This window comes from Pelodiscus sinensis, chromosome 12 (assembly GCF_049634645.1).
Source record: "Pelodiscus sinensis isolate JC-2024 chromosome 12, ASM4963464v1, whole genome shotgun sequence".
In the NCBI taxonomy this organism is placed as follows: Eukaryota; Metazoa; Chordata; order Testudines; family Trionychidae; genus Pelodiscus; species Pelodiscus sinensis.
Genome location: NC_134722.1, coordinates 4,622,717 through 4,648,436, shown reverse-complemented (window position 1 = coordinate 4,648,436; position 25,720 = coordinate 4,622,717). Strand labels below are relative to the sequence as shown.

The 25,720-nt window shown below is 46.6% G+C and overlaps 1 protein-coding gene across 6 annotated transcripts in view; it reads left to right on the top strand.

Moving 5' to 3' along the window:
- LOC102449832 (zinc finger protein 469) overlaps positions 1–25,720 on the top strand; it is a 511,263-nt gene that overhangs the window by 87,673 nt on the left and 397,870 nt on the right. For all 6 annotated transcript variants that reach the window (XR_012906629.1, XR_331721.4, XM_075939908.1 and 3 more), the window contains exon 3: positions 17,497–17,542. The gene's annotated coding sequence lies outside the window, so the exon portion shown is untranslated. The remainder of the gene's footprint in view (positions 1–17,496; positions 17,543–25,720) is intronic.

The window sequence follows — 25,720 nt, the reverse complement described above, 5'->3', positions numbered from 1 at the left end:
TTCTCCTGAGGTCGGGGAAGATGTTGCCTCCTAACTCTGATTCCAAGTGTTTGGAGCAATCAAAGCTTATTGCTACCAAAAACGTAGTGAGGTTTGACCAAAGCCGTAGCTTTCGAGAAGGGCAACTCCCAGAGTCGGGCCTAGTTCAGTCTCAGTGACATTAATCCTTTTGCCTCCCAGTGCTGCTGAAGCATGTAGGTGTCTCATTCACTTCACATCTTGTTAGACTTTACAATCTGAGGCTTTGTCTATACTTACCTAGAAGGTTGAATTAAGATATGCAACTCCAGCTAGGTTAATTATGTAGCTGGAGACAACGTACCTTAATTGGAATTTCCACGTGGTCGCCACAGCAAAACGCTCCCATCAATTTTCCTTACTCCTCGCAAGGAGCAGGAGTACTGGCAATGATGGAGGCACCCTGTGAGTTTGATTTAGTGGGTCTTTACTAGACTTGCTAAATCAAACTCTGGAAAATTGATCACGGCAGCGCCAATCTTCTCCACAGTGAAGACATAGCCCTTGACACATGGAAAGGACCCTCAGAGGTCCTCTAGTCCAGCCAACTGCCCAGAGGCAGGACCAAGTAAACCTAAACCACCCTGACAGGTATTTTCCTAACGTGATCTCAAAAAATGCCCCTGATGGGGATTCTACAAACTCCCTTAGAAGCCTATTCCAGCCCTGTGTCTAAGCATTGCTGATGGCCGCTCCATCTACCTATAACCACAGCTGTCCTAGACCTGCCATTTACTGCTACTGTTGCTTTTCCAGTACAGCTGGTTGTAGAAATGACAGACAATTTCATGATGGTTCTACAATGGAGGTCACGGTTGGAGAGCTAGAGAGCAGAGGAGAGTTATAAAAAGCAGCCAAAGCTTCCTTGAAAAAAAAAAGCACCTTGTTACAAAGAATATTTCACAAACAAATTGTCTTATTTTGCCTCACTTGCGTAATGTACAGCCCCGTGATTGGCAACGGGGAATTGTTGGCTATAAATCATCTTATCCTGAATATAAACCAGGGTGTTTGTTTCTTTGGCGTTTTTGCTTATTTCTACCTCCCATCAAAATCTTCATCTCTCGCATTGTCATCATGTCCCCAGTAACAAAATGTCGTCATCTTTTTGGATTGAAATGACTGCGTTGAACATGTGTGCTGTCATGTTCCAGGATGCCCTAGGGCCCAACAGAAAATAAAATGCATACATTGAAACAAAATGTTTTGGTCAACCCCAAACAATTGTTTTTCAGAATTTCCCTTCACCGAGAATTTCGATTTTTTTTTTTGTCATTCCAATTCAGAAAAAAAAATCCCCTGGTGAGACAGACTGTCTGTCCACACAGCGCTTGGCTTGAACCCTGTGCAGCTTGAGTCTGCCTCTTGCTCGGGCGGGTAGTGAGAAGAAGTGCATGTGTTTGCAGCTGCATCAGTACAGGTGGCTGCCCTGCCTCCATTTCCCAATCCGGGTTTCGGCTCCAGCGACAGACATGATGCATTATTCTTAGGACTGGGCTTGTACCGAGGGACCCCAATGATGGACGAGGTGCTGAATCCACACGTCATGAAATGACGCTTCCTTGCGCCAAGGCGTTTGCAATCCGCGGGGCTTCCAGCATTCCAGAATGCGCCAGTCACGAGGGTTCTAAGGCGTGTGATGTGCAGATGCCCCAAAACAGCTCTCACCGCCGCGGTATGGAGGGCCTGACGCAAAGCCAAGGGGAGGCTTTCCATTGACTTCAGTCCACGTGCTGGATCAGAGTCGATCCAACCGCTGCAAGGACAACAAGAATGTTGCTTGCCCACTGCAGGGAAATGACAGTCCTGCTGTGGTTTCTCTGGCTCCATGTCGACATAGCAGTTTTATTAGCTGAAGGCCCTTGGGAAGGGGGAATTGGAAAGGGCGGGGGAACCCTCGCTTGCGTGGCTCCAGCTCTCCAGGCGCTTTTCATCTGGTCTGGTTCCGATCATCATCCTGGGGAGGGACTGACCAGGCTGATTACTCTGTTGCAGCCCCGTCCCTGACTCGCCGGTCAGGCAGCTGTATCAGGCTTACAACAAAAACAGCCTCCGCTCTCCTAGTTGGATGTAAAAGCGGGAGCGTGTTCCATGGGAAACAGCCATGCCAGAACGTAGAGGTCAACGTTGCTCAGTGTTTCTTGGCAAGCGAAAGCGCCCATCATGTGGAAGCAGGTGCCTGGGGGATCGACATGGAGGGATGAGCTGAGCTCCAAAACATGACTGGAAATAATGGCACGCGGGAAGGCGAGGCAGCCAGAGAAATATCCCAGAGCAGCCAGCTCACCAGTCACCCCCCAAAACCCGTCGGCCACCCTCCTGTGCGAGAAAGTCATTAGAAGCCACAGAACTATTTAATCTGGTGGGTTGCCAGGGAGATGACAGCTGCCACCCAGTGAGTTTCTCTGGTGCACCATGTAGGAAGGCAAGGACATAAAGGCCGTGTCCAGACTCAGGGGTTTTTTCGGGAAAAGTAGCCTTTTCCCGAAAAAACTTCCCCTGCGTCCAGACTCAAGCCGCGTTCTTTCGAAATTATTTCGAAAGAACGCGGCTTTTCTTTCGATGGCGGTAAACCTCGTTTCACGAGGAAGAACGCCTTCCTTCGAAAGTTCCTCTTTCGAAGGAAGGCATTCTTCAATGTAAAGAGGCCGTCTTCGAAAGAGAGCATCCAGACTCGCTGGGTGCTCTCTTTCGAAAAAGCGGATTTCTCTTTCGAAAGATCCGCCTGCAGTCTAGACGTGATCTTTTGAAAGAAGCTCTTTCGAAAGATGCTTTCGAAAGAAGCCTGCAGTCTAGACATAGCCAAAGTCGGGCGCTTAAATGGCTGTTTTCACAACTGATACCTAAACATTCCTGGATCAGCATGCGGAGCAAGTGTGTTTCCTTTGTTCAGGCAAAGGGCTTGATCCTGCTTTTCTTCCTTGGAGGAAAAAGCGCTCAGTGCCATCCTACCAGCGCTCATCCTACCGTAACAAACCAGCCTGCATAAGGATGCAGGGAAATGTCTCGGTAAAACAACAGCTTTTGGTTTCAGGTAGCCACTGATTATAAATAACAAGTGGAGAAAGATATGTTCGCAGAAGCATGGAAAACGCCGTTGGCTCTGTTCTTTCAGCCTGATTTTTTTCACCTTCTTTGATAGTACGAGGAGGTCGGGGCGCGAAGTTTTGAGTCTCAATTTCCAGTGTAAAAAGGTTCGGAGAGCGGAGGGGGGTTGCATCACAGATGGATGGGGCTGTGGGCTTGGCTCTCTTGGTTTTTGTTGCAGAGAGACTGAATCTGCAGTGATTGAGGTTTAGATTGGGTGTTAGGAAAAGCTTCCCAATTGTTGGGGTGGTTTGGCAATGAATAAATTACCTAGGGAGGTTGTCCATCACTAGAAGTTTTTAAGAACAAGTTAGATAAACACCTGTCAGGCATGGCCTGGATTATACTTAGTCCTTCCTCCGTGCAGGGGACTGAGTAAGATGACCTATCTCAGGAAAGATATAGACACACTGGAGAAAATCCAGAGAAGGGAAACAAAAATGATTCAAAAGCTAGAAAAATATGACAGATTAGAAAAAAATGGGGTTTATTTAGTTTGGAGAGGAGAAGACCGAGGGAGGATGTGATACGTTTTCCGGTACCTAAAAGGCTGTTACAAGGAGGAGGGGGAGAATTGTTCTCATTAACCTCTGAGGACAGGGAAAGAAGAAATAGGCTTAAACTGCAGTAAGATAACAATGAGTCCCGCCATGAGGGCAGGGAACTGGACTAGATGACCTCTCGAGGTCCCTTCCAGTCCTATGATTCTATTAAAGTATAACCCAGTCTCCCAGGAGTATGACTAAGGGGTGGGGGATGAGAGGAGAATAAGTAGAGCCTTTTCTGCTCTCCAAACAGATTTGCCCTGTTGTCCAAATCACCATGGCCCCATGTAATAGCTTGTAATACAGTTTTGATGAGTTTCACATTTTGCTCTGAGAAATCTGCAGCTTTTCATTGTCACTTTCAAGAACTGGAGCTACTCTGAAGTGCAACAATACATGGAAAATGGAATATTTTGCTTATTAAAGTAAGTTGGAGTCCCATTTTAGGGGCTGGCAATCAAACCTCTGAGAGCCTAAGGAGCTGGAGCACATAATGCCGCCCCTTTCCAAAAGAAACCTCGGTGCGTGCCAGTTCTTTTATTGATATTGTTAAAATAAGTTGAGTCCATTAGAAGGTATTATTGAAGGAGCAGAACTTAAAATATATCATTTTTATGTTATTAGGCCTTTCTAAGCGAGGTGTCCTCCTACAACCAGATAAGCTGTCCCATTGCTGGGATTACTAGGCTGGAACTTACTGGAAGCTTTTTGCCACAAGAATTTGATGGGAACAGATTATTTTCAAGAAAATAAATGGGAGTAGGACGAAAATAATATCAAAATACATAACCTCAAACCACATTGGAGAAATTTCCTGACAGAAATGTTGTGTCTCATAATAGGGGTTTCACTGATGTCCTGGGGGAATCTAAACTAGCTGGGAAGGGGTCGGCTGCACCTGGAAACTAGGAATTTGGAGTCCATCTCCCCCTCCTGCATTCCACTTTTTTTTCCTTTTCATTTGTGGGAAAGAAAGGAAGGGAAATCCTGAAGGAGTCCAGACATTTTGAAGACGTGTAAAGTCATTGACCTTCCTGACTAGTCCATAATGTTTCATGGCGTGACCAAATACTGACGTCGGAGGAAAGGACTCCGGCCTACGACAGGGATTTTCTAAATGAAGAAGCCATTAAGATGAGGAAAGCCAGCTAAGCATTAAGACAAGGAGAAGAGAAAGAGCTTGTGGTTAATACAGCTGCCCACAGAAGGACTGAATTGAAACATAGACTCATAGAACTGGGAGGGACCTTGTGAGGTCATCGAGTCCAGTCCCCTGCCCTCATGGCAGGACCAAGCACCATATAGATCATCTCTGACAGGTATCTGTCCAACCTGCTCTTAAACATCTCCAGTGATGGAGATTCCACAACCTCCCTGGGCAATTTAGTCCAGTGTTTAACCACCCTGACAGTTAGGAAGTTTTTCCTAATGTCCAACCTAGACCTCCCTTGCTGTAATTTAAGCCCATTGCGTCTTGTCCTTGCCTCAGAGATCAAGGAGAACAATTTTTCTCCCTCCTCCTTTAACCCCTTCAGTACTTGAAAACTGCTATCATGCCCTCTCCCAGTCTTCTCTTTTCTAAACTAAACGTGCTAGGATACTTTTCAGAGGGTAAAGTCTTTATGCATAACTCGATCCCTGCAGTAGGGAAAATATAAGGGTCGCATCTTCAAAACTGAATGCGCCTGTAGAGTTGTGTGAGCAGGAAGCAGGCTTTGGGGGACCACCTGGGTCCAGTATGACACCCAATTGGCATACTCACATACATAATGTGTGCTGCGTGTTTGTTGGGTATTTGCATCCTTGTTAGATATGCATGAATTGACATGTGCAGTTGCACATGCTTCGTGTTGAAAATTCAGCCAGCTGTTTTGGCATTTGAGTGAGTGTGGAAGAGAGAGGCCTGTTTATCGCTGAGCTGGAAATGGAGAAGGAAAGCATGTCTGAGTGGTTAACGGGAGAAGTGATCCTATCGGCATGTGTACTTAGGTTAGGTTCAGAACACTGGGAAAGACTGGTTCACTGGAGTACAGAAATGCTGCTATCCCGTCAGAACGCTGTAGGGATACAGCAGGAAATACAGCACAAGGAGCTGGAGTTGGAACTTAAAACGAGACTAATTTGATACAGAAGGAGCTAAAATATTGAAATGGAAACTATGATTCTCCCATTCCAGGGTGAAGTCCAGATCAGGAAGGGGATGTGTTACCCCCTTCCCTGCAACCTTGTGCTTTGCTGCTATAGCTCCCAACTTGGGCCTCCCACTAGCATGCACATCACGCTGGACATGTCTACACAGAAGTTGAATTAAGATAGGCCACTTCTGCTACGTCAACTGGGTAGCTGAAGTCGAAATAGCTTAACATGGCTTTTGGTGCTGTCTACGCAGCAGGAAGTTGAAGGAAGAACACTCTTCCTTCAACTTCCCTTACTCCTCGTGAAATGAAGGTTACAAGAGTCTTGAGTAAGAAGTCCGCCATCTCGACATTATTTTGAAATAACGTCAGTTATTCTGAAGAAACGCTGCTGTTTAGGCCTACCCACTGTGAGGGTCTGCGGACAGACACAGCCCTGGTCCAGCAATTCTGACCCTAGCAGCCTGTCAGCAAACACCAGCCGCTCCCTAGCTGCCAGCAGCCTTCGTTACTGTGTGCAGCGTGACCTCGACACACTCCCAAACAAGGACTTTCCCCAGAAATATGTGTTCCACCCTGTACTGGCCTCCTGGGGACAGGTCAGATTAAAGGTCCGCTGCCCCTTTTAAGAAACACGTTTATCTTCTCCCCCCCACCCAGCTTCTCCGCTAAACACATTTCAGTTGTAACTTCAGCTGATGTTTTGAACTCTTCATATAATGTGGCTATGTGTGTTTTGTCACCTGCGAGTTGTTCGTTTTCAAATGATGCCTTTGTGAGGCATATTTTGTACGAAGATTATTACACTGGTGTTGTAAGGTGTGACTACGGGGTGAACAGGGTCATGATGGTATTTAATGAATCTTGTACAATATGGAGTTGGGCAAAATGGGATGTAGGTTTGGATAATTCAGGGATGCTTAGCTCTGAGTTTCACTTTATTCAAAGCCTATAGGTTTTGTGCAGGGTGGTGGGAAAAGAGAAGACGTCATAAACAACCGATCTGGATAAAGAGTTTTGGTTTTGATCTTCTTCTAACAGAGGCCTACCCGGATTTCTTCTGACTTTCCATGTGTGCGAGTCTCCCTGACCTGAGCAGAAGCATTGGATGTTTCAGACAAAAAGGACATTGGGTGTGAATATTAGAGGCTTAGAAGGGGAAATGCAGTCACAGTGAAGCATGCTGGGATGGAAGGGAAATAGTTCAGTAACGTACAAGTTAAATACCAGAGTGGAGCATGAGTTCCCTGAAAGTAACAATACTAAACCTTGGTATGAAGGCTCAGTGCTATGATTGTGCCGATGGATCCAATTGTGCTAGGTACTGTACAAACATGGTGAGAGAGTTCCTGCCCCAAAGAGCTTCTAGTGCAGCAGTTTTCAAACTTTTTTTCTCATGACCCAGTTGAAGAAAATTGTTGATACCCACGAGCCAATATAATGTGATTAGAGTGCCGGCTCCGGGGTGAGGCTGAGGATGGGAGCTTTGAGGTGCAGGAGGGGGCTCTGGCTTTGGAGGAGGGGTCAGGGCAGGGGAGGAGGGGCTTCCCTTGAGCAGCTCTGGGTCAGCGGTGCAGCGGGCGGGGGGGGGGGGGGGGGGGGCTAAGACAGCTTCCTGACTCCTGACCATGCTGCCCCCAGAAGCAGCCGGCAGCAGGTTCCCAGCTAAAGGGAGTGTGGAGCTAGTGCTCGGAGCAGGGGCAGGGCATGGAGCCCTGTGTGCACTCCCCACCTCACCTAGGAGCTGGGCTTGCTGCTGGCTGCTTTTGGGGAGCAGCACAGTCTGTGGTGCCGGGACAGGCAGGGAGCTGCCTTAACAGCTGGTCACCTGATCTCCCTGCAGCAAGGAGACCCAGCGCCCGACATCCCACGACCTGGTTCTGGGTCATGATCCGAAGTCTGAAAACCAGAGGCCTAGTCTAAAAAGTCAAGATGGTCATGCGACACCATGCTCTGGGTGTCCCTAAACCTCAGGCTGGGCAACACGGGTCACTTGATGATTCCGTTCTGTTCACTCCCCGTGGGGCAGCTGGCACTGGCCATTGTTGGAAGACAGAGCACTGGGCTAGATGGACCTTTGGTCTGACCGGGGCACCATTTCAGATTTTGGTGGGGGGAGACGACCTGTGCATGCTGTAATGGGAATGGCGGGGGAGGGTGGGCAGAGGCTTCAGCAGTGTTACTGAGCATGCTCAGTACAAGCCAAGTACCAAATGGGGGAGGGGGGAACCAACCCCATCTGTTCTCCCGCTCACACGCATCATCTCTATCCAGGGGTTACTAAGGCACTGGAAAACTCTTATTTTTTTGGCAGACAACTTAGAAGTTAACTGAAAGGAGCACTGTGTCTAATTCCTATATAAACGAAAAAAATTAAATCAATGTTAGACCCAGTCAGCTCTGACACTAACATATTCTGACATCTTGTGGCAAGTCACTTAAGGGACAGTGGTTAGCCTTAACATTTTAATGTATATTCTGACTTTGTTACTAGCTCTGTGGAGAGAGAGAAACCCCGTTAAGCTCTTTCTCAGCTCTGGAAGGAGAGTGGGGTCTAGTGGGTTACAGCAAGGGGGCAGATACATTTCAGCTCTATAAAAGCACATCAGAGTGGCCATACTGGGTCAGACCAAAGGTCCTTCCAGCCCAGTGTTCTGTCTTTCCACAGTTGCCAACGCCAGGTGCTTCAGAAGGAATAAACAGAAGAGGCATCATGATGATCCATCTCCCTGTCGCTCATTCCCAGCTTCTGGCAAACAGACACTAGGGATGCCACGCCTGCCAATTTTGGCTAGTAGACATTGATGGAGCTATCCCCCTTGAACTTATTTTCTTCTTATTGGAACCCTGTTATATTTTGGGCCTTTCCACCATCTCCTGGCAAAGAGTGCCACAAGTTGATTGTAGAAAAATAATTTATTTTGTGTGTTTTAAATCTGCGGCCTCTAAATTTAATTGGGTCAGCTTCTTGTGTTATGTTAGTGAAAGAATAAATATGATTTTCCTATTCTGTTTTTCCACACTGTTCATGATTTTCTAGACATCTAACATATCCCCCCACCCTTTAGTCATTTATTTTCCAAGATGAAAAATCCCAGTCTTGTTAATCTCTCCTCCTACAGAAGCTGTTCCTTACCCTTAATAATTTCTGTTGCCCTTTCTATACCTTTTTCAAATCCAATATAGCTTTTTTTTTAAGCAGGTTGACCACATCTGCATTCAGCATTCAAGATGTGGGCATACCATGACTTTATGTAGAGGCAATATGGTATTTTGAATTATTACCTATTCCTTTTCTAATGGTTCCCAATATTCTGTTAGCTTTTTAGTTTTTAGACTGCCTCTGCACATTGAGCAGATGTTTTCAGGGAACTATCCACAAGGATTCCAAGATCTCTTTCTTGAGTGGTAACAGCAATTTTGTGTCTATAGTTAGGATTGTATTTTCCCATGTGCATTACTTTGCACTTATCAATGCTGAATTCCATCTGCCTTTGTGTTGCCCAGTCACCCAATTTTGTGAAATCCCCTTGTAGCTCTTTGCAGTCATCTTTGGATGAATCCCTGTTCACCTCCTTTTCAAGAACATTTATAAGTTTAACACAGTGATCCAAATGCAGACCTAAGCAGCACAACACTCATTCCTGCTCCCCCCCCCATCTTTTACGTGGAGTACTGGGCAATGTTTTCATGATGATCTAAGGATCCTTCCATTACTGCAATGCTCAGCCTTTGTTATTCTTCATCACCTGCCTCCCTCTTTTTTATAACAAACTCCCTTCCCCAAAAGCAAAGCTGCAAGCAGCTAAAAATCTGTTACATTTAAGAACTGCCTCCGGAGTCAGGGCATGCAGCTTTAAGCAGACCTCAAGTATGAAATCCAGGGGGTTCAAACTCAGGAGGAGGGGCTGCCATCCTTTAGCCCCTCCTTCCCCCCAAATGGCACCCTTGTCTGACTCAGTATGGCCGTTCTTAATATGATGTGATATGCAGATCAGTAATAGAATACAACATAGGTCTGATGGGACGTGTCGCAACTAACACTTCTAGTTTTCAGGCCCTGCTCTCCTTTCCTCTCTCTCTTGGCTTCAGTGCCCTCCGACTGATGCTGCCACGGAGAAAGGTTAATATTTTTTCCCTTATAGCTAGGCTCCCATCATACCTGTTTAGGATCTAGGATTTCTAGACTCAAATATTCCTGACACCAGACCGAGGTCTCACTCTTGAGAGGTATCAAAATAAATATCCTTAGCCGTGCCCGGCTGTTTTAAGTGAAAGAGGAAGTGGCAGTTTATCGCTGTAAATAAATGGCTTGGGGAAATGATCAGACCTCTTATGTAGGCAAAGGTTCAGGAAGTTGTAAGCGTGGATTAAAAGCAACATATCTTGTAACTCCCTGCTTGTCTATAAAGATCTGTATTTCCACAGAAAAGAGTTCATTGACGTCCAGCATTTTTCCATCAGGCCACATCAGACCTGCCTTTGATGCTTTCGGTCCCGGCAGCTTGCCTGCAACAGTGAACAGTGATGAAAAGGCTGCTCTGAGCATGGGCAAAACCTCCTCTTGCTGGGTCTGCTGAAGTGTGATCAGGCCATAGAGTGGACTTACCTAATTAGGAAAGTCCCCAAGCCAGTGGCTGGGTTTGCCTGGTGCGTTGGCGGCATGCTGCCATGGCTGAGTCCTCCAGAGCCACCGTAAGAGAGTGTCTCTTTGGCTACATGAAGAAGGGCTGTATTCTGTGGAGGTTGCTCTTTGCATCACACACATTGCTCAGCTCTGTAGCCGACACAGAAAAATAAAGAGCGGGACTGAAAAGGCAGTAAGCCCAGGGACTATTCTACTTATCTACAAGACAGAGTCAGTATTGCAAGTGAACTGCATGAACCAGATGCTACGTCTACACTACCTTGCAATTCAGACTCTGGGAGTGTGGATAGCAAATGCACACCAAAGTGCCGAGCTGGAGCTAAGTTTAGTTGCATGCAAACTAAATGGTTCCTGGTTCACATCAATGGAACCCTATTTGAATAGGATTACATCAGTATGAACTAGGAACCTTGGAGTTAATGGCCACAGCACCCATGTGGACGAATTACAGTACAGCACTTTGGTGTGCGCTGTTATTCACACCCCCGGAATCCGAACTACGGGGCATTCCAGACAAGCCCAGAATTGGTGAACTCGCAGACAAAATCAGATACATATGGTCTGCAAGGTTTCGTAAGCAAAACTTGAGAAGTCATTCTTCTGCACTACTCTGCACTGATTAGGCCTCAAGTGGAGTATTGTGTCCAGTTCTGGGAACCACATTTCAATAAAGATGTGGAGAAATTGGAGAAGGTCCAGGGAAGAGCAACAAAAATGATTGAAGGTCTAGAGAACATGAGCTATGAGGGAAGACTGAAAGAATTGGGCGTGTTTAGTTCTGAGAAGAGAAGACTGAGAGGGGGACGTGATAGCAGTTTTCAAGTATCTAAAAGGGTGTTACAAGGAAGAGGGAGAAAAATTGTTCTCCTTGGCCTTTGAGGATAGGACAAAAAGCAATGAGCTTAAATTGCAGCAAGGAAGGTTTAGGTTGGACATTAGGAAAGACATCCTAACTATCAGGGTGGCTACGTCTAGACTACACCTCTGTGTCGACAGAGAGATGTAGATTAGGCATGTTGAAATTGCTAATAAAGCAGGGATTTAAATATCCCGTGCTTCATTAGCATAAACATGGCTGCTGCTTTTTTTTGAAATGGAGTTTTTTTGAAAAAAACAAAAACAAACCTGGCAGTCTAGATGCGGATCTGTCAAAAATAAACCCTTTTTTGACAGATCCTGTATTCCTCAAAAAATGAGGTTTCCAGGATCTGTTGAAAAAGGGTTTATTTTTGACAGATCTGCGTCTAGACTGCTGGTTTTTTTTGAAAAAGCACCATTTTGAAAAAAGCGGCGGCCATGTTTATGCTAATGAAGCGTGGGATATTTAAATCCCTGCTTCTTTAGCAATTTCGACGTGCCTAATCTACATCTCTCTGTCGACAGAGAAATGTATTCTAGACGTAGCCGGTGGTTAAACACTGGACTAAATTGCCTAGAGAGGTTGTGGAATCCCCATCTCTGGAGATATTGAAGAGCAGGTTGGACAGGCACCTGTCGGGGATTGATCTAGATGGAGCTTGGTCCTGCCATGAGGGCAGGGGCCTGCTGTTGAAGATCTCGAGGCCCCTTCCAGTTCTGTGATTCTATGAAATGCAGAGAGAATGGTTCCCTAACAGGACTGCTTAGTCTAGTCAAGTCCAAAGCATCGTGGGGCAAAGGGTTTGATAATGAGAGACTGTCCCCAAAGAGCCCCCAAAAAGAAAAGATTCATTCACTGAGGGGCTTTAGGGTCTGTTCATGTTGTACATTACCAGATGGGGAGGCAGCTCTTTTGCCTATCATGGCAGGAGAGCCGTGTCCCACAGACCTGCATTCCTGGGACAGTTAGTAAGTACATTACATGCAAAAGTGGGTTAGCCCAAAATTACCTGCTCCCTGATCCTTGGCCATAGGGGACTAGATATGCAATCCAACCAAGGGCCTTTGTTTAGCAGAACCTGTGCAATTCAGTTGTGAATCTGGGTAGGAGGAACGCTGCGTGGAGCCTACAGTGGGTTGCATGCACCCTTATGTTCTCCAGAGCCACGTATGTGGTGCGGTTCCTTGTGTCCGTGTGCCCCATGGATTGGCCTGGTAGATCTTCTCCCTGTAGCTCCACCAGGTATGGGGCATGCAAGTGCTGCCAGGCTATTCCAGCCTACAAGCTAGAACAACAGCATGGGAGGAGAGAAAGGTTACTTCTTCCCAGCCCCCGAGAAACTTGTGCACACAGTCTGACTGCCGGAGCTATGCATTGTGGTCAGAACTTTGGCCTCAGTTATTTCCCACTAAAACATGCTCAGTTTGCCAGTGGGAAAACAAAATCCATTTTTCTTACTGTCAAGACTAAAATGTCCCATTGGGATCAGAAAATCCATCTGTCTCATCCTGCCTCGGACAGTCTCTTGCCATCAGACCTGACGTCACATCTGCAATTAGATGCTGAGTGACGATTTACTGCTGATGTGCAAGCAGGATCAGAACCCAGCTTGCTGTCCTGGTAGACACGCGGAAGGGCAAGTGGAGTGAGAAGGTGTGACTCTTATCGGACTTCCTCCTGTAAACAAATGGATGTGTCGCTTTATTTTTGCCAATCCCTCTAGCCTTGTAGCCCAAGGACAACAAACAAGTGAGGCAGGGAGTGCCATTTTGTGCTGCGGTTGTACAGCACCGCGCATGAGTTCAAATTGTGACAATATTTATTATTGATTTTAGAGTTACAAAATATTAAGCTAATTTTTGAGGGTAGGGAAATAAATTGTTCCTGCCCAGTGGAGCTGACAGACTCGCCAAACTCCTGGGCAAGGTGGGAGGGGTCCAGTTCCGTGCCCCTGGAAGGGGCGTGGCCACAAACAGAAGGGGTGGGGCTTAGGCTAGCCTCTCTCTGGCAACACCTCCCCCTAGGAAGCCTTGAGTCCTGGCCGGAGCTAACTGTGCAGGGCTCTGGTGGCGATTTAAAGGGCCGGGGTTCTGGCTGCCACTGTTGCTGCATTAGGGGAGCTCTGGCTCACCGGGCTCCGGGAGAGCTGCCCTCTTTGCCCCCTCCCATCAGTGGGCCTGCTCCTGGCTTTGAGGTGAGATACTTTGCCAGCCACTGGTGGAAGGTAGAATTGCACAAACCGGGACTAAATTCTTCTGGGGTAAGTTGATGATTATGATGGGAAACACAAGCTGGTGATCGCCTGTATTCATTCATGGTGGGGACTCATTGTCTGATTTAAAGGTGGGCTTAGTGTAGCCAAGTTGGGATGAAGAGAGAAAGGAAAAGTAGATAAGAATCTTAATTATGTCCTTATTGCACAGGGTAGTACTAAGGGGTGTCACGAACAGCTCGGAGACCATGTACCTGCAATACATCTCTTGCAAATAGGATGGGGAAGGGCTTGTCTACACAGGGCCACTTGGGAAGATTAACCTGAATTAACTTTTAATGTGGTTTGTTAAACTGCATTGAGCACCTTTGTGGATAGTCTTATGGAGAATTAAAGGGGCCTTTCTGTGATTTATCCTCATTTCATTTGGAAGTGAATCAAACTCAATCACAGGAAAGCTGCTTCAGCTCTAAATAAGAGCATCCAGTTAGGGCGTTCATGTGGCTGAACTCACCGGTTTTAACTTCGTACCTTTAGTAGATTTGGATTTACTTTCTGGAGTGTTTCAGTGTGGTAACACTGGAACACTCCAGAAAGGACTAGCCCTTAATAGAGGCTATTGCCAGGCTCAAGAAAGCCACCTGCTATTAGCTTGCCCTGTGGAAGCCACACAACAATTACCTTAGTGCAGTGGCATTCACACCTTTTTTCTCATGACCCAGTAGAAGAAAACCGCCGGCTGTAGTGGATCAGACTATTAGTCCCATACCAGATACTTCAGAAGGAGCCATACCCTTTGGCTTCACCTGCATCCTTCCCTGGGAAAGTTTTGTTTGGTTGGTTTTTGTCCCCACCTCTGTTAGGCAGTTATCTCCCTAAGGTACTTAGATGGTCTCCATCCCAGTAGTATCCCAGCCGTATATGTATTTGTCCTCCCAGCACTTCCTGTGAGGTAGATGCATGTATAGGTGGGGAAACTGAGGCACAAAGCACTTAAGAGACTTCCCGAAGTCACAAGGAGTCTGTGGAGCAGGAAGTAGGGATAGCACCTAAATGACTAGACCAGGCGACTCACAAGCCGCACGCAGCTCTCCACCCCTGAAAGTGCAACTCGCAAAGCCGCCCCATGAGCCCCTACAAATGGCCCCTGGTGCAAGGGAGCCATCCATCATGGCAAAATGGCGTCGGCAAGATGGTGCTGGCCGGCGGGAGCCTGATGTGGCCAAAAAGCCTAATCTGACTAGAACAGGGCCTGGTGTTTAAAGGGACAGTGTCCTTTTTTTTAAAAATTATTTTTGCTTGACAATTCTGGCTGGTGGGGAGCTTTCTTTTTTACTCAACAATTCTGGTACGGCTCTTTGCATTTTTTCCGCCGCTGTTTTGTCTCTCTTCAATTAATGGGTTGGCCACTCTCCGTTAAACCATGTGATTAACCCCTTTGTGTTTAACCCCTTTTTGTTATAACCCTAGGTAACCTCCCCATCCATCTACATGCCCTATTCTTTTGTGAATCATGCTAAACGCTTAGCCTTTGTGACATCTTGGGGCAATGAGTTTCACAGACTATCACTGTGCATTGTGTGGAAATTAGCAAAAGACTGCTCACAGCCATGACATCGATGTAACTTCCATGAGTAGCCTTGTCAATAGTGCAAACAAAACCTTGGATCTTGGTGGTTAAAGAAAAGAAGAATCAGCAGAAAATAGAAGTGCTGTCTCTCTTATTATTTTCATATCGCTGGGACTGTCTGGTTTAAACTCCTCATCTTTCATATCGCAGCTCTGTTTTGTTTCCCTTCCACCCTGATCTAGGGGAAGGTTTGTTTCCTCCCGCAGTGGAGCCAGATTATCAATGGGAAAAATGAAAAGGTTTCTTAAGCCCACTGCGTTCCTTCCTGATCCTCTGTCAGTCGGATTCCCCTGCATCACTCTTGCATATTTTTGGGATGTGGTGTGGTTTCTCCTGGTCTGAGGTTTGCTGCTATTTGCTTGACTTTCAAATGAGATCCTCAGCACAAACGCGCACACGGCTTTAATTGTGAAAAGAGCCAACGCTGCGATGAACTGTCTCTGGTTCTGTTTTGTTTGCATCCTCGACACTCGGGAAGAAAAAAACAAGCATCCACTCTCATTTGGCGCAATCCGCTTTAGATAAGGCTCGATGTGTTTTGTCTCTGAGCAGTCAGAGACAACACTTTTGTTTCTAATCACATTTTGTGTATTTACAAAGCCTAATAAATAAAGGACAAAGAGCTTCAGCGTGGAATTCGGATTTTTTTTCTTAATTTCCTGATCCAGCTGTTTCATTATCAACTGTTTTGTTCCCTACAGTCCGGGTTCCAGATGTGCCTGGAATTAAAATGTCAGCTGAATTAGAGTGAAACACGAGCTTTTTTTTTTTTTTTAATCTCCACTCCTTGCTGTGCGTGTAGCCATAGTGAAAACTGCAGCTTCACACCTTCTTTCCATCCACTGCATTGGCACCAATGGGTCAGCTGCTGTGCAGGCATCCTCCCTTATACACTGCCTCAGATTTGCCCCAGAGCGACCAGCTTGTGGTGGTGGTTTTAGCACTGTGGGCAGCAATCCACAGGAAACTTGACCAAGATCCTCCTCTTTCCCCTCCCGTTCATTGCACAGATCCCACCAGACGACAGTCTGATGGTAACAACGTTTGGTTTCTATCACTTTGGCTTGGATTTGAGCTGGTGATTGGCTCCAGACCCCGTCACCAGTTCTCTAGGCCTGGAAAAACAAATATTTTCTGCGGTAGATCACAGATGAAAGACTGTGTGGCCCGGGGGAAGGGGGTTGTTCTAGAACCAGAAGTATCGGAGTTCTAATTCCAGTGGTTACACTCATGCTCTGATTGTCTTTGGACCAAATCGCTGAACATTACTGCCGGTTCCCCACTGTACAATGAGGTAACACTGTAAAGTCACCAGTGTTGCAAGGATCATGTCATTGGTAAAGTGCTTTAAAGATCTAAAGCCCTGTAGAAATGCCAAGTATCCTTAATGACTAGAACAGGGCGTGGGTAAACTGAACTCCTGGATTCTATTTCTGCCTCGCTGAGCTAATGATCGTGAAGCATGATTGTATAACCCTTCGCAGAAAAAAAATAAACAGATCTGCCTTAAAAAGGCCAGTATTGCTTTCTCTGAAGGCATTACATTTTATTATTCATAACATGCAGATCACATGATGGTAATTACATTTGGTGTTACCAGGAACTTGAGAAAGTTCAGGGTAGCTGCCAACAAGACCATGGCATGTGCCTCAGTGAATTAAATGTTAGCAAGACATGCTGTGCTAGGGTAGCCTTTTGAAGGCTAAAGTATCTCGTGCACACATCATAGCTTGGTCAGAATAGTTTAACCAGAGGATGGGGGCAAGGTGGGTGGGGGGAAAGAAATCCACTCTCTGGCCCCCAAAAACAAGTTGCTTCTATGGATCCAAATCCTGCATCCAAACACTGCATATGTAAATCAGAAGTTAGATCCAGATTAGATTTTAGCACACCCTACTAGCTTTATTGTGGGCTAAACCAAAAGCCTCTCAAAGTCTGGAGTATTCACCATCTCATTCTGGAGGCATGGTTCCACAGGCTTTGGAAGCAGGAAGTTTTGAGTTCTAATCCCAGTTCTGCCCCAGTTTTGGTTCACATCCTTTCTGTAGCTTCTCTGTAAAATGGGACAAGAGTGCAGTGCTTATGTAACTCCCTCATGCGAGTGTGGGGAGGACTGACTAGTCCATGGCTGTCCTTTGCTTTGAACACACAAAGCGCTATTGAAACATAAAGTGTTAACGCAATCGTAATCTGAATGTCATGGCTTCCGCCACCTTTACTTTTCCCCCACGGGGAGTTTGAAATGGGTGGCGCACGTTTGACGATACCACATCAACCTGTGCGGAAGCATCACAAGTAGAGAGCTACTGAACAGGAATCTCAGGTAATTTACGGAAGTTTGTCCTTTCTTTTTCTGTTTCAGGAAAAGCACTGCTGTGTTCGGGTGAACAAAGCGTGAAGACGTACTGGTAAGTGACAGAGGGGTTGACTCCACTGCTACTTCTTTTCCACCTTATTTTTTCCCCCAATTCAGCTGTTTCCTTTGCTAATCACCCCTTTGCTCTGGTAAATCATTGGGTCCAAGCCGGTCCTTGCTCTGAACAACTTTACATGCATGATTATTACAAGCCAGAATGAATTCCCTGATGGATCATCTTTATCAGGAAGACCTGCCGTGACCTCCTGAGCCAAGACAGCAAAACCATTGTCTGTGTCTCCAAATGGAATGATAACTAGTGCTAGTTGGAAAACAGAGTTTCCATCCAATGGGAAATTCTGACAGTTTTTTTTTGGGGGGGGGGGGAAGAGGGAGGAAGGAAAATGCTCCTGAATCATGATGAAAAGTCAGTTCTCCTCTGCAAACTGGGAATGCCATTTAGAGACACAGAAAAAAATCGTATTGATGTTGTGTGAGTATTAGAATAGATCAGAACGTTCTCGATATGATATATAGATATGTGAAAATTACAAGTCAGAATGAAATGGAAGATTGCTACAACTTTGAAATGAAACGAGAAAGTAAAAATGAACCATAGTAATGGACACACAGGCCCGGCTTTTGGGCAAGGCGAGCGAGGCGGCAGGCTTGGGCTCTGCGCATTCAGGGCCCCGTGGCCCCACGCATTCAGGGTCCCGCGCGGCCCAGCTCTTGCTCACCCGGCCACTCGCTGCCCTGACTGGGAGCCACCGGGGCGTGTGGCTCAGCCAACCCCAGTGTCCTGCCATGGGCCTGGCAAACGCTTTGGCTGGGCCTGTCGGCACGTTCTCACAAAGCATTTAACTTCTGACAAAACCTGCATTTTCTGACCAAGCCCACCCCCCAAAACTGGTTCACCAATTTTTTTGGAACAGGTCTATTGCTAACTTCCACTTATAGTCATGTTAGGGGTATGTTACTGACTCGAATACATTGTTAAACAAAATCATTCTCCCTTCTCTCATTGATGCTTCCCATTTTCCTCTGACTCCTGTCTATAGCTCTGGGGCATTGTTTTAATCCATATTATCATTTTCATAGCCCATGAACTCAACTGTGTGAATGTCAAGTCGAGATACACAAAAGAGGAGGCACTGTTTGGTTTTGTAAAATCGTACCAGCAGACATATTGCTTAGTCCTGTGTCAGCCAAGACTGTCTTCAATCTTTTTAGTCTCGTGAGATGAAGTGGGTCTTACCCACAAAAGCGTATGATCCTGTATATTTTTGTTAGTTTCTAAGGTGCCACAGGACTACTCCTTGTTCTTTAAATTACAGACTAACATGGCTACCTCTCAGAGAGTTTTTAATCTTTTTAGTTTTCTTTCCGTCTGCTGAGATCTGATATGTCGAATTTCTGAAGTTGGGACTATGTGAGTGGCCTGCAAGATTCCTTCCCCTTACTGGGCACTTTCTCTAGAGCTTCAGACATAGGGTGTGTCTAGACTACACGGCTCTATCGCCAGAGCCATGTAGATTAGTTTACTAGACATACCCAAATGAAGCCGCAATTTAAATAATTCCCGCTTCATTTAAATTAAAATGGCTGCCGCGCTGAGCTGATCAGCTGTTTGGCGGCACAGCGCTGTTGTCTGGACGCTCCGCGGTCGACATCAAAGGCATTTGTTGACCTCCCCAGTTTGCCTCGTGGGATGAGGTTTACCGGGGAGGTGAACAAATGCCTTTGATGTCGACCGTGGAGCGTCCAGACTAGCGCTGAGCCGACAAACAGCTGATCGGCACAGCGTGGCAGCCACTTTAATTTAAATGAAGTGGCAATTCTTTAAATCGTGGCTTCGTTTGGGTATGTCTAGTAAACTAATCTACATGGCTCTGGCGACTGAGCCATGTAGTCTAGACATTCCCATAGATACTGTCTATGAACTCCATAGCCTTCTGGATGTTTCAGGACCCTTCACACTGATCTGCTCTGCAGAGAGACACATGATTCAAACAAAACTCACTGCCGCCTTCCCCTGACTACTTCTCCCTTTCTTTGGACCTAAAAATCAAATTCTGTGATGACAGTTAACTGCTATCTTGTGCCACCTTCTCTGTTTGCCTGGCCTAAATGTAGACACTTGATCATTGGATGGAGGGAATTAAAAATTAGGGAGCAATGTACAAAAAAAAAAAATTGGAGAGAAAAATGAGCTAATGATAAGAGTACGGGACTTGGAATCAGTACAACTACATTCTGTCTCCAACTGTAGTACTGACTTGCTTCATTGCTTTAGACAAGGTTCCAGAACTGTGGGGCCGTAGACCAGGGGTGAGAGAACTTTTTTTGTTCAGCGGCCACTGACCCACAGAAAAATCAGTCATCCCCCCCAAAAGAAAACAAACAAACCCGGGGCCGGATCTGGCCTGCGGGCCATACGTCCCTCACCCTTGCGTCAGACACGTCCAGAATATAAATGTGAAATAGAAAACTAGAAATGGCCCAGACTAAGTAACCTGAGTCTGAACTTTCTTGAATGTAGGGAAAGCTTGGATCCACATTTTGCAGATCTGGCCTCTTGTGCAAACCTTGTGAGCATAGGCATTCTTTGATGTGTCTCAAACTTTCCAGGTTAGATAATGCAGTCCAGAGAGAGCCTCTTTCACAGTATCTCATAATTTCCTGAATCTCTCAGATGGGCAGAAGTTTATGAGCATAAAAGTTAATGATTTTTCTGCTCTCAAAAAAATGTGCCTCTTCAGTTGAAACGTTGGCGATAAAGATTTGTAGGGTGACGGCCAGTCCCTGCTCATCGTAACAAGCTCTCCAAATAAAAGGTTTGTAATTCTAGGCAATAAAAAAGCCCTCTTGAAGTGAACCAAGTGGAAAGCTTCTCTATTCCTGTTTTCTTCCAAATAATATTTTTGCCCTGAATTCTCAAGCATCGCTGGAGAATAAAAACCTACAGATGTGAGTAATTTAGATATTGAACAATAAACCTTTGATGTACATATTTGAACAGGACCAACTCTGCTTCTATGGAACGCCTGAGACATATTTACTTGACAGAAGTAGAGTGTTAAAACAATAAAATCTGAGGCGCAGACATGACATTCTTTGACTTTGAGGCATTTTGTATCTCAGTAGCAAGTGTGAACAGCATGGCCTAGGCATGACAGCTGGGTAGTTCATCTTTATTCAGTATGTGCCACAAAACATAACCCAACACAAAGTGGCACCAGGAAGCGTCATGGCCGCCATCTTGCCCACCGCTATGGATTGAACAGCAATCTCCTCTGTAACTGGCATCCGTTGTTACAAGTTGAGCTAGATTGCATAGATGTAGCCTGTAACACACTCAGATCCTCTATAGCAGGGATGGGGAACTTCAGGCCCGGGGGCTGAATGTGGCCCCTGTCTTGCCTGGATCTGGCCCTTGAGGCTCAGGGCTCCTCCCTCCAGCATTGGGGAGTGTGACGGGGCAGAAGCACCCCGCATCGCCTGGTGGCCGCATGCCTGGTGGCTCTTGAGACAAAGCTGCCGAGCCGGGCAGCCCGCGGTCAGTCCGCGGTCAGCCGCCCAAGCGGCCCCGACACAAACCACGCGGCAGTGCGCCAGGTGTTCTTGGGCAGCTGCGGCAGCAAGACGCCCGGGCAAGCCGGGGATTCCCGGCGACGTCACGGTGCGGGTGACGTCACCCCGTAGCCGCGGCACCGGGCTGGAAGCGAGTCCATGCTGGGCCGGGCGGGGCCCCACTAGCGAGCAGCAGCGCAGGGATTTAAACCCCAGCTGGCGTTGCTGGAGGGGGGGAGTGCCGAGAGCGTCCTCCCACGGAAGAGGGCAACGGATGGGCCCCAAGCCGAGGAGGTAAGCTCCGACTCGGCAAGCCAAACCCAGGTGGGGAGGAAGCAGTCCAGGGCGGGCAAAGGGAGCCTGCGGGCTGGCGCGTTAAGGCAGACGCCCCGCTAGCCGGACCAGACAACCCTGACGTCCGAGTCCTTAGGGCCCTGGGCTGGGGTCCGTGAGAGGGGGTGGGCCCGGACCCCCCTTTTCCCACCGCGGGAGGTGAGCAGGCCTCCGACATGAGAGAGGCCGGTGGGCCGAAAGTACAATTGACTAGAATGCCGGGAGGCGATCTATGGGGTGACGGGAGCATGGGATTAGGGGTAGGGGCGGGAAGGACGAACGCGCCCGCGGACAAACGCATTTACAGGGAGCCTGTGCTGAAACCTCAGCCCCCCACTGCCCCACTGCAGGGCCGTAGCACAAAAAAATCTACTGGCCCTGGCCCCCCTAAGCTCTGATGTGTGAGGGGAATGTGTGGGGAGTGTCTTTCTCCTTCTCCGTCAGGACCACATCAGTATGGGCTTGGTTTTTTATTTTTGCTTCTCACTTGTTTGAGGCCCCCGACTGTCTTTTCTGTCGGTCAGCGGCCCCCGACCCAGAAAAGGTTCCCCACCCCGGCTCTACAGATTTGGTACAGATGGGGATGTCTCACAGGGACTAACTCGTGATTTACCAAAAATGTCTGACGTTACTAGCTTGAATGGTGGGACGTCCATGTGTGCACTCACCCAGCTCCCCCCTGTTGCACGGGGTCAATTCCCTCCACCCTCACAAATTCTTTTTCAGGATCTGTGTAGAGAGAAGGCCAGAAACTGGGTGGGATAGAGGAACATGTGGACGGGTCAGGGAGAAAGCTGGAGGTAGAACTCCTCCGGTCTCATGGGGATTCCTCAGAAAAGATAACACAGCTTGGGCTATGTTATCTTTTCTGCCTAGCCCCATTGGACCCCGAGGCCAATGACTCTAATGATTCAGGGTGCGGCAACCAGTGGGATCAGCCAAATTTAAGTCTGACCATTTGACTTCTCCACTTCCACACCATAGAATTAATTTGGGTACATTTTCATTGTTAATGTTTCCTCTGACTAATATTGGACGTGTTTTGCAACCAAGAAGGGGGTGGTAGACTCTTTTCAACAAGCCTCTGACCTTGAATATATCCCACATGATTTCTAAGATGTTCATTATTTTTTCCACTGCAATGATGCCTTTACTGTGAAAGATACTATATGTGGGGGTGAGGTGCATGTGGAGTTTGTCTTCAAATTTCTTCTAAGGTTTTTTTTCATGGTGTTATCTGTGTAAGCCAACAGCTGCTGCCTCCTACATGTCATTTGAAAACTTTACGATGGTTCACCCATTTTTATTTTTTGCTACATCTGGGCATATTTGTCACAAATGGATTTTGACGTCAATTTTTGCATGTTAAGTAGTCAGAATTTTTAAAAAATAAATGAAATTCATCAACCCTTCATGTTTACGCATGACCTACCAGCTCGCGTCTAACCCATATGGTAGATGAGATTTTCTCCAAAAGTTGTTTCCTTTTATGTCTCTAGCAAACCATAGAGACCAAAATATGATCTTGCGAACTTAACTATATGAGCATTCTTAGAAATCTTGCATAGCAAAAAATATACTGAATACCGAATCATGCTGCAGGCAGTTATCCATCAGCATGTAATGTAAATATTCTCATCTGTCATTCCCAGGGATGCATTTCAATTTGTTTTGGATGGTTTTCTTCACGGGAACCAGGCCTGCTGATGGGGGGTGGAGTGGGGAAATCAAGTGGGCAATTGCCCAGGGGCCCAGTGATTCAAAGGGGTGCTGCCTCTGCTACTGCAGCAGCTGGAACCCTGGGCCCTTACAATTGCAACCAGAGCCCCACTTCGCATGTTCTGCAGGGCTCTGAGGGCTGGGTTGGAGCCTGGTACTGTGGGCCGGGTGGCACTGAAGGTGACTGGCTTGGCCCCGCCCCTTCCTCTCAAGGCCATGCCCCTTCTGTCCACAGCCGGTCCCTTCCAGGGTGCAGAGCTGGGCTCCCCACACCTAGCCCAGAGACCCCCGGATGCTATCAGTCCCCCTGACTGGAACAGGTGTAAAATGTTGTTTGTACATGTGCCACTCCTCTCCGTGGTGTTTGTATACAAGAAAGGTTCAGTTAAAATGGGATTTATTATTCAATATATTTGTAAAATCAGTCCACCACTTTCAAGCTAGTTAATGAGACAGATGCGCAAGTAGGAGGCCAATTATAGTGTCCAGGTCTGTCATCTCTGTGTGTGTCTGTTTAGTTTGGCAACGCATGTGTGGTCCTTGTAACTTTTCACTAGTGGACTTTTCTGCCCACGTCGCAGAGCCTGGTAAAGTCGTCATGCTTTGAATGAGAGTGCTGAGGATGGTTTAAGATGGGAACAAGGTTTCCTCGTTACTGCCCTTGGCTAAATGAGAATCCCATCACTCATCCACCATGAATTATCTCCCCTCCCTACACGCCTTTTCAGAGAGAAGAGGTGCATACTCTGAGAATCCAGTTGTTCCCTGGTTTTGTGCCAGATACTAGGCTGGTACAAATCAGTATCTGAAAGTCGCTGGCGCTGTGCCACAGAACAAACAGGCCTTTAAAAAAAAATGTCCTGCCGAGAGAATTCTCTGTAGCATAATTTTCATTACTTACACATTTTTGGGCTGTGGTAGACAAATGCTAAACTCAATTACGAAAGAAACCTGGAAAAGGACCCAGCTATCTCTGAAAGAAAATCCAACCTTTTAGCTAAGCTTTCATCGGATGCTTCACATTGCATAAGAGGCCAATGAGTCTGCAGTTGAGGGATTTGGTGGGTCAAAGAGAAACCTAATAATGTTTCCTACGCCCAGCTGTTTGCTGTGATCATGTTATCGCTTAAACCTGAGCTGATTTGGTGGGAAAGAGGCAGGCTAATGGTTCAGCTGTTTTAACCATCTGCCTGCTGATCATTTTAGGAACATCCAATGCTCCTTTTGAGTGATAGAAAGGATCAGGTATTTCCTAATATCTCACTGATAGTTATAGAATGTTAATAGGCTGGAGCAGCATAACAAAGCATAAGAGCATAAGAATGGCCATACTGGGTCAGACCAAAGGTCCATCTAGCCCAGTATCCTGTCTGCCGACAGTGGCCAGCACCAGGTGCCCCAGAGGGGGTGGACCGAAGACAATGATCAAGCGATTTGTCTCGTGCCATCCTTCTCCAGCCTCTGACAAACAGAGGCCAGGGACACCATTCCTACCCACTGGCTAATAGCCTTTTATGGACCTAACCTCCATGAATTTATCTAGCTTCTCTTTAAACTCTGTTATAGTCCTAGCCTTCACAGCCTCCTGCAGCAAGGAGTTCCACAGATTGAATACGCGCTGTATGAAGAACTTTCACTTATTAATTTTAAACCTGCTACCCATTAATTTCATTTTGTGTCCTCTAGACCTTATATTATGGGAACTAATGAAAAACTTTTCTTTATTCACCCTCTCCACACCACTCATGATTTTGTCTACCTCTGTCATATCCCCCCTCAGTCTCCTCTTTTCTAAACTGAAAAGTCCCAGTCGCTTTAGCCTCTCCTCCAATGGGACCCGTTCCAAACCCCTGATCATTTCAGTTGCCTTTTTCTGAACCCTTTCCAAGGCCAAGATATCTTTTTTGAGGTGAGGAAACCACATCTGTACATAGTACTCAAGATGTGGGCGTACCATAGGTTTATACAGGGGCATAAAGCACCTGGAGGAAGAGTTAAAGTAAATAAGGGGATGTTCCTAGAATGGGCATATGTGGTCAGACCAAAGGCCCATCTAGCCCAGTATCCCGTCTTTCACCAGTGGCCAATGCCTCAGAGAGAATGAACAGAACAGGTGATCCTCAAGTGATCTATCCCATCACCTTCTGGCAAACAGGCTAGGGACACCATTCCTACCCATCCTGGCTAATAACCATTGATTGACCTCACCTCCATCTAGCTTTGAATCTATTTAGCTCTTTTTTTGAACACTGTTGAAGTCCTAGTCTTCAGAACATCTTCTGGCAAGGAGTTCCACAGGTTTGGTGTTGAGTGAAGAAAAACTTGTTTTAAACCTGCTACCTATTCATTTCATTTGGTGACTATCCCTCATTCTTTTGTTATGGGAAGGAGTAAATACCTCGTCTTTATTCACTTTTTCCACACCAGTCATGATTCTATAGACCTCTATCATACCCCTCCTTAGTCATCTCTTTTCCAAGCTGAAAAGTCCCAGTCTTATTAATCTCTCTTCATATTGCAGCCTTTCCATACCCCAAATCATTTTTGTTGCCATTGTCTGAACTTTTTCCAATGCCAAGATATATACTTTTTGAGATCTGCACGC